This window comes from Rhineura floridana, chromosome 2 (genome assembly GCF_030035675.1).
Source record: "Rhineura floridana isolate rRhiFlo1 chromosome 2, rRhiFlo1.hap2, whole genome shotgun sequence".
Lineage (NCBI taxonomy): Eukaryota > Metazoa > Chordata > Lepidosauria > Squamata > Rhineuridae > Rhineura > Rhineura floridana.
In genome coordinates, this window is record NC_084481.1 from 14,587,335 (window position 1) to 14,602,831 (window position 15,497).

Consider the following 15,497-nt stretch of genomic DNA (forward strand, 5'->3'; position numbering starts at 1 on the left):
AGTGCTCAGTCTCTGACAGGGAAAAGCAGATAAAAGAATCGACATTGCCTAAGGCAGGAGTTCTGAAACTGTGATCCATGAATTTCATTCACATGGTCTACAGAGTGTTTGTGGATTTGTGGTTGGAGACGGCACATCCACTGCACTAAATATTTGTATTGATTTTTAACTGTATTTTTATTGCTTCTTTTATTTCTTAACTTGTATTTTATGGTAGAATTTGAATTCAAATTGTAACAGAATATATAAGAAATAAAAGAAGCAATACAAATACAATGAAAAATCATACAGCATCTAGCACAACACATTACAATTGCTACAACAGGCAGACCCCCTCTAGGATGCACACCTTAACGTGGTGAGGGGGGTTGAGAGTGTCAAAGAAGCTGAGAGCAATGCCGTCGGGAGTCTAGACCAAGAGGCTAGACTCCTAGCAGGGGCACCCAAGGCAGAATGGTCAAAGCTGAGACACCAGACTAAGATGCATCCAAACTCAGAGGAAGGCAATGGTAAACCACCTCTGAATACCTCTTATAATGAAAACCCTATGAACAGAGTATCCAAAATGCAATACAGGATAGTGCTGGAAGATTACACCCCCAGGTCAGAAGGCACTCACCAAGCTACTGGGGAAGAACAAAGAACAAGTATGAGTAGTGCTGTGACTAATGACGTAGCTGGGTCAAAGCTGAAAGGAAGCCCAGAGGCTGATACACACAGATGCAAAAGGAGAGTCCACAGTTGTATGATGCACATAATAGGAACATGGAATAGAAGCATGAACCAGGGAAAGGTAGAAATTGTCAAGCAAGAAATGGAACATATCAACATTACAATACTTGGCGTGAGTGAATTAAAATGAACGGGAATGGGACATTTTCAATCAGGCAACTACAAAATATTTTATGCAGAAAATGAGAAATTAAGAAGAAATGGGGTTGCTTTAATAGTGAGAAGTGACATAGCAAACCCAATTAAGAGCTATAATGCAAGGTCTGGGTGAGTTATATTCAGAGCTTGGAAGTAACTAGTTACAAGTAACAAATTACTTGTAATTCATTACTTTTTGAGTAATGAGTGGGTAATTCCTTTACATTTTGATTGTAATAGAACTAGGAGTACTTTTACTACTTTTGTGGAGTAACTGTAATGTTTCCAGAATTACTTTGGGGCATTACTTGGGGGGGGCAGGGGAAGTCTTCTGTTCCTCTGATTTGTGGATGAAAATCATGTGCCTCAAACTGGGCTTCTGTGCAGTGTCGCTCTTTCCTCATGCTCTGTGGATGGGTAGGAGGCGATGAGGGAGGAGGTGGAGAGTGAGATGGGGTGGAGTGGAGAAAACAATTATTAAAAAAAGCGGATAGTGGTGGTGAAGAATGGAGTGGAGGGGAAAAGGATCTGGAGGTCAAGAACATGGATAAAGGAGGAGAAGGAGGCAGCAGCAGAATGGAGATAAAGAACTGGAGGTGAAAGATGACAATGTGTGGGGGTGTGTGTGGTGTGTGGGGGTGTGTGGTTGTGGGTGGAGGGTGGTTGTGTGTTGTGTTTGCACTTGGCACACAAAGTGGCCTCCACCACCCTCTCTGGCTACTGTGCTGCATTTGCAGTATTTTAACTTTTTTCCATCTCAGGGGAAAATGATTGCTTGAGTGAGTGTCCCTTAGTTGGTGGCAGGGCAGGGTCTGGGAGGTGGTTAAGTGAGAGAGATTATGCTGGCTGGCTGAGTGGGGGGGAGTTGCACTTGGTTTGACATGCAAAGATCTGAGTAGTAGCCTCAGCCTCCCTCCCCACCACCCTTACCAATGGAGAGACCACCATTGCTATCTTATGAATAAAAATAATTATTCTACTACCTCTGTATGTGTTTATTTTTAATGTTGTTTTAGGCTACTTATATGTGCAGCAGCCAAGGCCAGCACCTTGTAGGCGGTTTTTAAAAGTAACTGAAATGTAATTGTAGTGATTACTTTGGAGGAAAAGTAAAGTAATCAGTTACTTTCAGATCAATTGTAATTGTAATGGTAATTACTACTTTTTTGGCCATGTAACTGTAACTGTAATTTATTACTTTTGAAAAGTAATCTTCCAAGCTCTGGTTATATTACTGAGATTTAATGGGAAACCTATCAACCTAACCATCATCCAAGTCTATGCTCCAACGGCAAATGAAGAAGAAGAGGAATTGGAGAGATTTTATGCAGAAGTACAGGAAGAAACTGATCACACAACAAAACAAGATGTGCTGATAATCATGGGGGACTGGAATGCAAAAGTAGGGAACAGAGAAGAACTAGGAATTGTGGGGAAAGGGGGCTTCGGAGACAGAAATGAAACAGGAGGAAGACTTATTGAATTCTGTGAAGCCAATAATTTGTTTCTTGCAGACACATATTTTGAGCAGCCGAAAAGGCGACTGTACGCATGAACATCACCAAATGTTCAATATAGGAATTAAACTGATTAATTGGTAGCAGAAGATGGAGAAGTTCCATACTTTCTGCAAAAACAAGACCAGGAGCAGACTGCAGTTCAAATCATGAACTGGTCGTATCGAAAATCATAGTAAAGCTAAAGAACAACAAAGCAATCATAATGCCAAAATACAATTTAAATAACATCCCAGAAGCATATAAAGATCAAATAAGGAACAGATTTGAGGCTTTAAACTTAGTTGACAGAGAACCAGAAGAACTATGGAGTGAAGTCAGAGACATTATCAAGGGAGAATGCAAAAAGACCTCTTGTTAAAAAGAGAGAAAGACCTCAGTGGATGACTGAAGAAACTCTTAAAATTGTTAAAGAGAGTAGGAAAGGAAAAGCAAAAGGAGATAGAAACATGGTCAGAACCCTAAATGCAACATTACAGCGACTAGTACATAGGGACAAAGAGAACTATTACAATAGTTACTGTACAGAAATAGAAGAGGACAACAAAAAGGGTGGAACAAGAGACCTATTCCAAAAGATTAGAGAAATTAAAAAGAAATTTAAACCAAGAGCAGGGATGTTGAATAATCAATAGGGCAACACACTAATTGACCAAAATGAAATAAAAGGAAGATGAAAGCAATACACTGAAGAACTCTATAAAAGAGATGCCAGGATGACAGATTCACTCATGGAGGAACCGTATGATGAAGAACCAGAAATTTTGGAATGTGAGGTGAAAGCTGCTCTTAAAATACTTGGAAGAAACAAATCACCAGGAATAGATGGCATACCAATAGAGTTGCTACAAGCCACTGAGACTGAATCTGTCCAAATTTTGACAAAAATTTGTCAAGAAATATGGAAAACTAAACAATGGCCCACAGACTGGAAGACTATTGTGTTAATATCCCATGCAAGCAAAGTAATGCTCAAGATTCTACAACTAAGGCTCTTGCCATATATGGAGCAAGAAATGCCAGATGTCCAAGCTGGATTTAGAAAGGGAAGAAGTACCAGAGATCATATTGCAAACATACATTGGATAATGGAATGGACCAAGAAATTTCAGAAGAAAACCACTCTGTGCTTTATAGATTACAGCAAAGCCTTTGATTGTGTAGATCATGAAAAACTATGGAATGCTTTAAAAGAAATGGGGGTACCACAGCATCTGATTGTCCTTATGCGCAACCTATACTCTGGACAAGAGGCTACTGTAAGGACAAAATATGGAGAAACTGACTGGTTCCCAATAGAAAAGGGTGTGAGACAGCGTGAATTTTATCACCCTATTTTTTTAATCTATATGCAGAACATACCAGACGGAAAGCAGGATTGGACCAAGATGAAGGAGGTGTGAGAACTGGAGGGAGTAATATCAATAATTTAAGATATGCAGATGATACCATATTACTAGCAGAAACCAGTAATGATTTGAAACGAACGCTGATGAAAGTTAAAGAGGAAAGCACAAAAGCAGGACTACAGCTGAACATCAAGAAGACTAAAGTAATGACAACAGAAGATTTATGTAACTTTAAAGGTGACAATGAGGACATTGAACTTGTCAAGGATTATCAGTACCTTGGCACAGTCATTAACCAAAATGGAGACAATAGTCAAGAAATCAGAAGAAGGCTAGGACTGGGGAAGGCAGCTATGAGAGAACTAGAAAAGGTCCTCAAATGCAAAGATGCATCACTGAACACTAAAGTCAGGATCATTCAGACCATGCTATTCCTGATCTCTATGTATGGATGTGAAAGTTGGACAGTGAAAAAAGCGGATAGGAGAAGAATCAACTCATTTGAAATGTGGTGTTGGAGGAGAGATTGCAGATACCAAGGACTGTGAAAAAGACAAATAATTGGGTGTTAGAACAAATTAAACCAGAACTGTCACTAGAAGCTGAAATGATGAAACTGAGGTTATCATACTTTGGACACATCATGAGAAGACAGGATTCACTAGAAAAGACAATAATGCTGGAAAAAACAGCAGGGAGTAGAAAAAGAGGTATGCCAAACAAGAGATGGATTGATTCCATAAAGGAAGCCACAGACCTGGACGTAGAAGATTGAACAGGGTGGTTCACGACATATTATTGGAGGTCGTTGATTCATAGGTTCGCTATAAGACATAGTCGACTTGAAGGCACATAACAACAACAACAACCAAACAACAGGCAGAACAATGATTGAGGCGACAATCCAAGACATGTCTACTCAGAATGCCTTTCGTGGATATTTTTTCTTAATTAATTAATTAATTAATGTTATTTGCTATTTAATTTTTTGTACAGTGTATTGCTTTATTGATGTATTGCCTTATTGATGTATTTTTATATTTGTCTTTACTTTTTCTGTAAGCCCCCTTGAGGGCCGTTTGGCCAAAAGGTGGGGTATAAATAAACATTAACATAACATAACATAACAAGTAAGCTCCACTGGGTTCAATGGGACTTATTTCCAGGTAAGTGTGTATTGGATTGCAGCCTAAGTGGTCCGCCAAGACTCTCAGCAATTTTCCATGGGAAAAAAAGTTTGGGAACCACTGGCCTAAGGGCTGATGACTAAGCCCTTATCAAGAAGCCCCTGGTTTGACCTCTGCCTTTGCCATGAACTGAGTAGGCGACACTTAACAAGCCATTCTCTCCATCTCGGCCCCACCTCACTTGCAATGTAGGGATAATAATACAGAACAACCTTACAGGTTTGTTGCAAGCAAGATCAGATACACCAGGTGCTTTGCATCCTTGGAAGCACTATGTAAATGCTAATTTTTTTTAAAAAGTACTCAAAATAGCACACAGATACCTTGCTGTGGGTGGAACAGTGGGCGGTATGCAGCTAAATAGTTGCACTAGTGCAAGGATTAACAATAGCACAATGGGATTTCCCATATCTCCTTCCCTTTGTGTGTGCACCACACTGTCTCCAGATCTGCTCCAGAACATTCATCTTAGTGCTATATTGAATACAACCCCATGTGGCTGATAACAAACGCTGCCACCAGCACTAGGTGAACCACCAGACACCTAGCATCCCAAAGCCGCTGTGGTTTACTAGCTTGGGGTGATGATCATGTTTTCCCATCAATAAAGTATTGCAATTTATTGATGGAAAATGTGATTTTTCTGTACCTTTATATTTTCTTGACCCAAGTATCTGAAGGAACACATCTTCCTATATCAGCGTGCCCAGGTCCTTAGATCTGGGGAGTGGGAAGGAAGGCCCTTCTCATTGTCCCACCACCAGGGATGTCACATCTAAGGGGAGAGAGACTCGGTTTGTCATCAGGGGAAGGCTATTTCCACCTGCTTTGCTCCACCCTCCAGCCCTGGAAGCCTTCAAAAGGGAGCTGCCTTCTGGAGAAGGACTATGAGGGGAGAGAGACTTGGTTTGTCATCAGGGGAGGCTATTTCCACCTGCCTTGCCCCATCCTCTAGCCCTGGAAGCCTGCAAACACAGCTTCTTTCAGAAGACTTTCTGGCCCTTTGGGGTGAGCTATGGGGGTTTGGAAGAGATTTTTGTATCAGCTTGGGGTTTAGTTTTTAAATATTTTTGCTTTGGCTTTGTTGTTGAGCTTTATGCTCATTTATGCTTTGATGTATATATTTTTTTCTTAATGTAGTGATTATACTTTTTATTATGTGTTGTGCTATTGCATTTGGACTACTTGTGTGAACCGCTTTGAGCACATGTGTATTTGTGGAAAATGCAGTATATTATTATTATTATTATTATTATATGGTGATGACACAATAAAGGGCCTTCTCTGTCATGGGACCCTAATTATGGAATGTCCTCTCCCTGAAAATACACCAGGCACTAACGCTTTTGACATGCTGGCGCCAGGGTAAGACTTGAATTTTTGCCTAGGTGCCTATGGAATCCACATCCACTGCTAGGTTTTTAAACTGTTTTATTTATGTATCCATGTGCTTCCTGCCTTTACAAACTGTATTTTCACCTGCTCTTATTTATTTCATTGGATGTATTATTGTTATAGTACTGTAACCCACCTTGAGATTCTGGATTTAGGGCAGGCTAAAAATATTCTGGAACAGATAAATAAATAGTTAGGGGAAAAGAATAGTTGGATCCTTTGCATCAGCTATTGCCTGAAGGCACATGGTGAAGCAATCTTGCTAAACTAAGCAGGTCTGAGTCTGTTCAGGCCTGGGAACCCTGCACACAACACCTTGAACTTCTTGGAAGAAAGGCAGGAAACACGTTGATATATAAATAAAAACTGCACATTTACCAAAAGATGAAGTGACCATCTGGAAAAACTTTTTACAAGACAAAGGAATGCAGGAATTGTGCAGTTCCCCTAGTTTTCCCACCTAAGATGTCACGGAAACAACTGCAGCACAAAGATCTGCATGAGTCACAACAGCTACAGAGACCTGCAACAAAATGTGCTCCTTATTCAGGATTCCAGGCTCTCCATTCCATTACAGCTACTCCCCTACAACAGTCAGTCAGCATTCCAAAGCCATTGAGCACGCTCACTCCTTGTTCTGCTGTTTGACTGTCCCACCTCCCACTTTAAGGCTTTTTCCTCCTAAAGATTTTTGTATTTCTGCAAACTTCAGTGTCTCCCTAAGCCTACTCATACCTCCCTCTTCTGAATGGGTGGTGCCATTTTGGCTACATATGGAACGACACTCACAGCCTGAACACTGGAAATAGAGTGAATTATAGAATCTGGTTGCGAAAGATCTTATCTAACATTTACATGCATAACAGCATCCTATAGAAATAATTAAACTGAATAGTTTTTCTGTGCTTAGATCTACCTCCTAACCAGGGCTTCTGTGAAGCTGAAAGGTTTACATATTCTTACACTAGAATGGTTTTAGGCCCAACAAACAACATCCACTGTAAAGAATAACAGTAATATTACTTGATCTCTCACTAGCTTCTGAGTATCCAGGCTATTTTCTTTGACCAAGAAAGGAGGAGGAGCTCTGGTGAGGTAAGCAGCTCATCTGCATACTTTCTTTCCCACCAGGCTCGGAGGCGCAAGCCTAACAGCACGCGAATTAAACACACAGACACACACACATACTACAATCCGTTCAACTAATTCCTGGCACTGACAACAGGAATATCAAGACTGGCACTGACAACAGGAATATCAAGACTGCCACTGACAACAGGAATAGTAAACAACAAACAGAAAATGGAGGGGGATCAAGCAGTTGTTGTCACCTGCAAGGTGTGCTCTATGTGTTCATCTTCTTGACGGAAACCAGCCGCGATTACACTTGCAGCAAGTGCAGATTGGTGGCGCTCCTAGAAGAAAAGGTCAGGGGGCTGCAGCAACGCATCGACACCCTGAAACTTATCAGAGAAGATGAGGACTTCCTTGATAGAACACAAGAGGAATTAAGGGGACGACACAAAGTACAGGAAGAAAGCGACAAGGAAGAAGAGGACTGCAACAGCAACAAATCCCCATGGAGGACTGTCACTGTAAGGGCAAGGAAAAACAGGAGGGATTCAGAACTGCTGCAACTAACAAATCGCTTTCAGCGTCTCTCGGCACACAGCACTTCTGAAGAGCCTCAACAAACACACCTGCATCAAGAGCCACTGGCTGCAAAGGAAGACTCCACACCCCAGAAGAAGGAAGCTGATGCAACCACCGCTCGCGGCAAAAAGAGGAGGGTGCTGGTGGTTGGAGACTCGTTGGTCAGGGGGGTAGAGGCACCGGTATGCCAGCCGGACAAAATGAATCGGGAAGTCTGTTGTCTCCCTGGGGCACGCATCCGGGACATCACTGACAACCTGCCGAGGCTCATTGGGAAACAAAATAGGTACCCCTTTTTCGTCATCCATGTGGGCACAAACGACATGGCCAGAAACACCTTGGAACAGATCACCTCAGACTATGAGGCTCTGGGTAGGAAGGTCAATGATTTTGGGGCGCAGGTGGTCTTCTCGTCAATTCTTCCCGTGAAGGATAGAGGACTACAAAGGGAAAGGAAGATACTGCAGGTCAACGACTGGTTATGCAGATGGTGTTGACAGGAGAGGTTTGGATTCTGGGACCATGGTCTAAGCTTCTTGGAGGGGGGACTGTTGGCAAGAGATGGGCTGCATCTCACGAGGACTGGGAAGAATCTCTTTGGCAGAAGTATGGCAAAACTCATCAAGAGGGCTTTAAACTAAAGCCTCTGGGGGATGGAGATTAAAGACCGATCCAAAGACAGAGGGTTGTAAACGCAAGGATTTGAAGGGTACAGGAGACACTGGGAGAGAGAAAGGGATGCGCGGCAAAGCTCACGGTATATTAATGGAGGAATCCAATCAGGACAAAATAGACTTCTGGTGTCTATATACCAACGCGCAGAGCTTGGGAAACAAGCAAGAGGAGCTTGAAGTCTTAGTGCATCAAGGCAAATATGACTTCATAGGGATAACAGAGACTTGGTGGGATGATTCCCATGATTGGAATATAGCCATTCAAGGATATAAACTCTACAGAAAGAATAGAAGCAACAGAAAAGGAGGGGGAGTAGCGTTATATGTCAAAGACAAATACACCTCTATGGAATTCCAAGAGAGCAAACAAAGTGGTCTGATAGAGACCATTTGGGTAAAAATAAATGGAGAAACAAATAAAACCGACTGGCTAAGAAGAGGTGGTAGACGAGGCCTTTCTCAAACAAATCTCTGAAATCTCAAGGAGGCAAGAAGTAGTAGTGATGGGGGACTTCAATATCTGCTGGGAGACAAACTCTGCGAAGCACAAAGCCTCCAACAAATTCCTGATGGGCCTTGCTGATAATTTCCTCTTTCAAAAAGTAGAAGAAGGAACAAGGGGATCGGCAATCCTGGACCTGATCTTAACTAACAGGGATGAATTGATCACGGGAATTAAAGCGGTCGGTACCTTGGGGGAAAGTGACCACGTAATGCTGGAATTCGTGATTCTGGGGAAAGCTAAAGAAGAATATAGTCAAATATGGACCTTGGATTTCAGGAAAGCCGATTTTAGCAAGCTCAGGGAAAGGATGGGTAGGATCCCGTGGCTAGATAGACTAAAGAAAAAAGGAGCCCAAGAAGCGTGGGAGTTCATGAAGAACGTATTACAAAAAGCGCAATCGCAAACAATTCCAAAGAGGAAGAAAAACAGAAGACATCGGAAAAAGCCAATGTGGCTACACTGAAGACTGGTGGAGGACGTAAAAATAAAAAAGAGCATGTATAAAGAATGGAAGGAAGGACACATCACCAAGGAAGAGTACCGACGAGCGGCTCGGGCTTGCAGGAATAGCGTAAGGAACAACAAAAAGGGGTTTTTCAGATATGTTCGAAGCAAGAGAAAGACCAAGGAAACGGTGGGACTGCTGCTCAGTGAGGAGGGCAAAATGTTGACAGATAACAAGGAAAAGGCAGAACTGCTCAACGCCTATTTTGCCTCCATTTTCTCCCAAAAAGGGAACAGTGTGCAACCTTGCATCGGTAGCAATCTCAGTAAGGGGTCGGGATTGCAGTTCAAGATTGATAAGGAGATAGTCAGGAAATACCTAGTTAACCTAAATGAGTTCAAATCTCCAGGGCCTGATGAACTGCATCCCAGAGTATTAAAGGAACTTGCGGATGTACTCTCAGAACCTCTTGCCATCATCTTTGAGAAATCCTGGAGAACGGGAGAGGTGCCGGAGGATTGGAGACGGGCAAATGTCGTCCGCTCTTTAAAAAGAGTAAAAAAGAAGATCCGGGGAATTACAGGCCAGTCAGTCTGACTTCAATACCGGGAAATATATTAGAACGGATAATAAAAGAGTCCATTGGCAACTATCTAGATGACAATGCTGTATTAGTAGGAGCCAGCATGGGTTTGTCAAGAAAAAATCCTGTCAAACTAATCTCATCTCTTTTTTTGATCGGGTCACTAGCTTAGTAGATGGTGGAAATGCTATAGATGTCATCTATCTAGATTTCAGCAAAGCGTTTGACAAAGAACCCCACGACCTTTTGATTAGCAAACTGGTCAAACGCGGACTAGATGGAAATGCTGTCAGGTGGATTCACAACTGGTTGGAAAACCGTACTCAAAGAGTGGTCGTCGGTGGCGCTGCTTCGGACTGGAAGGAGGTTTCGAGTGGAGTGCCACAGGGTTCTGTCCTGGGGCCGATACTCTTCAACATTTTTATCAATGACTTAGATGACGGGGTGGAGGGAAGCCTTATGAAGTTTGCGGATGATACGAAACTGGGAGGGATAGCTAACACAATGGAAGACAGGAATAAAATCCAAAGGGACCTGGATAGACTAGAAAATTGGGCTGAAATTAATAAAATGACATTCAGTAAAGACAAATGCAAGATTCTGCATTTAGGCCACAAAAACAAAATGCATGGGTACAGGATGGGAAATACCCGGCTTAGCAGTAGTGCGTGTGAGAAGGACCTTGGAATTGTAGTGGATCGCAAGTTGAACATGACCCAGCAGTGTGATGCTGCAGCAAAAAAGGCAAACGCGGTTTGGGGCTTCATAAACAGAGCTATAGTTTCCAGGTCAAGGGAAGTAATAGTCCCACTATATTCTGCATTAGTCAGGCCTCATCTGGAATACTGTGTTCAGTTCTGGGCGCCTCATTTTAAGAAAGCTATAGACAAGTTAGAGCGGGTTCAGAAGAGGGCAACGAGGATGATAGCCGGTATGGAGAACAAGTCTTATGAGGAAAGGTTGAAGGAACTTGGCATGTTCAGTCTGGTGAAGAGAAGGCTGAGGGGTGACATGATTGCACTCTTTAAGTACCTGAAGAGCTGTCACATAGAGGAGGGTACAGATTTGTTCTCTGCTGCCCCAGAGGGTAGGGCTAGGTCTAATGGTTTTAAGTTGCAGGAGCGTAGATTCAGATTGGACATTAGAAGGAACTTCTTGACAGTAAGGGCAGTTCGGCCATGGAACCGACTGCCTAGGGAGGTGGTGGGATCCCCTTTGCTGGATGTCTTCAAGCAGAGGCTGGACAGCTATCTGCGGGAGATGCTCTAGCTGTGGATTTCCTGCTGTGAGCAGGGGGTTGCACTCGATGGCCTACAAGGCCCCTTCCAAGTCTATGATTCTATGACTTTAGACTGAAATAATTTTGCCACCGCATCTGTGATTCTCTGGTGCAAAAAAAGGGGTCAGCTCACTGGGCCTTCAAACAAATGGCACAATGTGTAGAGCAACCCCAAAGAATACACTGTATTCTGAACCACACTGAAGCAACTATTCTGGGCAGAGTCTGGCAGGGAAAAAAAGAAGTGCATTTGCTTGCAAATTATAGATCTAGGACATCTGGGCAGGAAGCAGAGCAGGTCTACTGAAAAGCAAATTGCTTTAAAGGCATCAGTTCTTCTCTTATGTCTCTTACAATCTCTTGAACTAAAACGAGGGAGAGGGAACACAGATGAGAAAATAATCTCCCAAGGAGAAGCTGTGCCCTTCTTAGCTGTATCATCTTTTACCTACATAGGAAGCTACCTTATACAGAGTCAGCCCACTGGGAATGGCTCTGCAGAGTGTCAGACAGACCCACCTGGAAATTCCAGGGATCAAACCCGGGACCTTCTGTATGCAAGGTAGATGCTCTACTACTGAGCTAAGCCCCTTCCCCTTTTTTTGTAACTGGAATAACTCCTGGTCTACCCACGATGAACAAAATGACAATTAAAGGATGAGAAATTCATCTGAGGAATATGCATCTGAAATGCTAACCAGGGGAATATCTTACCAAACAGAACTATGTTATCATCATCATGCGCTCAGTACACATAAAGCAAAAAAACACAAGTCTGTGGCTTGGAAGAGCTAAAATCTATTAACAGCGGAGGAGACAACGGAAAAGAGAGGTAATGGAAAGGAGAAGGGTGCAAATGCAGTGACATGCTTGGGCTGCAGTCCTAGTCCCACTTACCTGGGATGGAGTACGTTCCATTGATCTCTAAAGGACTCACATCTCACATAGATATATGATATATATAGATATAGGATTGCAGCGTACCTGCTGGCCTGCAGGGGGGGGGGTTGGCACCACTAAACTCACTGTGCTCTACAGGTGAGGGCCTCCTGCAGATACCATATTACCAGGAGGTCGGCTCCACACAACACAGGAAGTGGACCTTTAGTGTGGTGGCACCTACCCTGTGGAATTCCATTCCCTTAAATATTAGACAGGCTCTGTTATCTTTATGGCGCCTACTGAAGACCTTCAACAAGCCTTTTAAGTTGAGACCTTGTCCCAGTACGCGTCTGAATTGGAATTGCTTTTTAATATGTTTTTAAACTTCTTTAAAAAAAGTTTTTAAAGCTTAAAAAATGTTTTTAAAGATGCTTTGTTTTAATATTTGTAATGGTTGTTTTGTTTTAACATACTTTAAAGTCTGCTTTTATTATGTGTTACAGTGTTTTTAGTGCTTTTGTTTGATGCCCTGGGCTCCTTCCTGGAGAAAGGACAGGGTATAAATCCAATAATAAATAAATAAATGATCCACACACACATTTATTTTACCAAAAAATTTAAAAAAATTACATAAACTTTTTTTAATCTCCCCCTACTTTTTTTTACACACACACCCCCTCTAGGCTGGCTACAGGCCTGAGCTTAAGGCTACATGTTTACTCAGAAGGGTATTTCCCTGGGTTGTCCCAGATAATTATTTGGAGGATTGCAGCCTTATTAAATACCTATATTTGGTTAGAAGTCTCACTGAACACAGTGGGACATACTTCTGAGTAAACAAGACAACAGTTGTGCTGTCAGTATTAGAAACGTACATTAAATACACTCACCTGAGAAAATGGATGACTTCTTGATGCCTGTAGTAGAAAGTTTTGACAAGTCTGTGTTGATCCAGAATCTGTACACGCAGTATTGCACTTGTTGCCACTAGGAAATGATTATTTTCCTCTTTCTAGATTTACTGGGAAAACTGGTGCTAGTTTATTCTGAGTTAAATATATATATATTAGCAGCTTAAGTAACCATTAAATAGTTGATTGAGGGATAAAGATGATGACACCATCCTTAGCACTGTTTACTGGCAAGTGACCTAAAACATCTGGCAAAGGCAAAGTAGGTCACAGAGCTGTGTCCACTCCCAGCCTCTGATCACATTAATGGAATTCATTATTTTCAAGACTGGTATACTGACAAGCAGAGCATGGAAAAGTTACTTTTTTAAAACTACAACTCCCATCAGCCCCAGCCAGCATAGCCACTGGATTGGGCTGATGGGAACTGTAGTTCAAAAAAGTAACTTTTCCAAGCCCTACTGACAAGCTCTGCAAATGATCAAGGAAATAAATTGTCATTTTGGATCAACATACAGGTGTACATGTACTTTTTAATATTGTTTGAGATTTTGAAAACACTTTGGGCACTGACCTACAGAAGTTGCATTAAAATGAATGAGATCATTAACAGTCTGATCAACAAACTTGTTAATCTGGAACCCCCTGATTTGAGGTTCCAGTGAACCTCCTAGAGAGATGGATGCATTAGCTGGCAAGCTTGATTTGTAGCTGATCCTTGATACCTGGGGGATGAACAGTCAGTTGGCTATTTATTAGCCCCTACAGCAGAGGCAGGGAACCAAATGCAACCCTCCAGGCCTCCCTATCTAGCCCTTAGCACTCTGCCCAACCCACCTTCCTCATGGTCTCTGCTTCACACCCTCATTATTTTTTCCTGGTCTGGCTAGAATGTGTCCTGTTTACGGAGGATAGGCCAGTTGCCTGTTCTGGACATTAGGCCAGTTGCCTGTTCTGTTGCATTCACTCTAAAGGAGCAGTTACTTCTGGATACATCTTTGTTACGAGAGGCCCAACTGCCCTCTGTGGCTAGGAGTCCTTTTACCAGCTTTGTCTAGTATACCGGCTACAGCTGTATGTGGATAACTTGGCCACTGTAGCCCATACATTGGTAACCACATGACTGGACTACTGCAATTTGCACTATATGGGGCTGCCCTTGGGACTGATCTGGAAGCTCCAGCTAATGCAGAATGCAGCAGCTAGACCAGCCTTTCCCAACTAGTGTGCGTCCAGATGTTGTTGGACCACAACTCCCATCTTTCCTGACCTGGCTGAGGCTGATGGGAGTTGTGATTCAACAACATCTGGAGGCACACTGGTTGGGAAAGGCTGAGCTAGACTGTTGACTGGGGCAGGGGGCAGACAGCTGACTGCATATGACACCTCTGCTTAAACATCTTCACTGGCTGCTGATATGCTTCCGGGTTGGTGCAAGGCTTTTGTGATGATATACAAAGCCCTGAACAACTGGGGTCCAGGAGACCTTGAAGGACTACCTGAGCCCTTATATCCCAGCCTGATTACTGAGATAATCCAGAGGAGCATTGTTATTATCCCTTCTGTTACAGAGGCCTGACTGGCCGCAACTAAAAGTTGGGCATTTAATGAAACACTCTTCCAGCAGATTCAGCAGGCATCCATGCTTTTGACTTCCAGATGTTTCTTGAAGACTTTTTTTTAATGTCAATAGGCCCATGAGCTGTTTGAAACTGTTTTGACTGGACAGCCATTTTAATGATTTGTAGTCAACTAACTTGTCCCATCAGTGCAAGGATCACTGCTAGCACAGCGGGATTTCCTCCCTTCTCCTGTGAATGCACATGCCCTGTACCCTCCCCCAATCTGCTCTGGAGGATTAAGGGAACCCCTAGAACAAATTAAGGGGGCATATGGGGAAGGAGAGGGGTGGAAAGTCCCATTGTGCAAGCGGTAATCATCGCGCTGACAGGACTCCCTAACTTAGTGCTTTGTTGGATGCAACCCGTTGTTTTGTACTGTTTTAATGATGTTTTATTGCTGTACATGGTCCTGATGTTACAGTATATAAATGGCAGTATATAAATATTTTTATAAATAACATAAATTTTATGTTTATTTATATGAAGAGACAAGTTGTTTTGCTGTCACTCATATATATATATGAATGTAATTGTGATTAACAAAACAGAGGTTTTTATTGTATTAACAAAATGTTTCGGCTTCCGCCTTCATCAGCTGCTAACATACAAATGCTGTTACCAAGGT

General features: G+C 42.5%; 1 protein-coding gene across 1 annotated transcript in view; it reads right to left on the reverse strand.

The window, feature by feature from the left end:
- Positions 1-13,403, reverse strand: part of CMKLR2 (chemerin chemokine-like receptor 2) — a 51,880-nt gene extending 38,477 nt beyond the window's left edge. Inside the window, exon 1 of the mRNA XM_061607877.1 lies at positions 13,230-13,403. The gene's annotated coding sequence lies outside the window, so the exon portion shown is untranslated. The remainder of the gene's footprint in view (positions 1-13,229) is intronic.
- Positions 13,404-15,497: the final 2,094 nt, after the last annotated feature.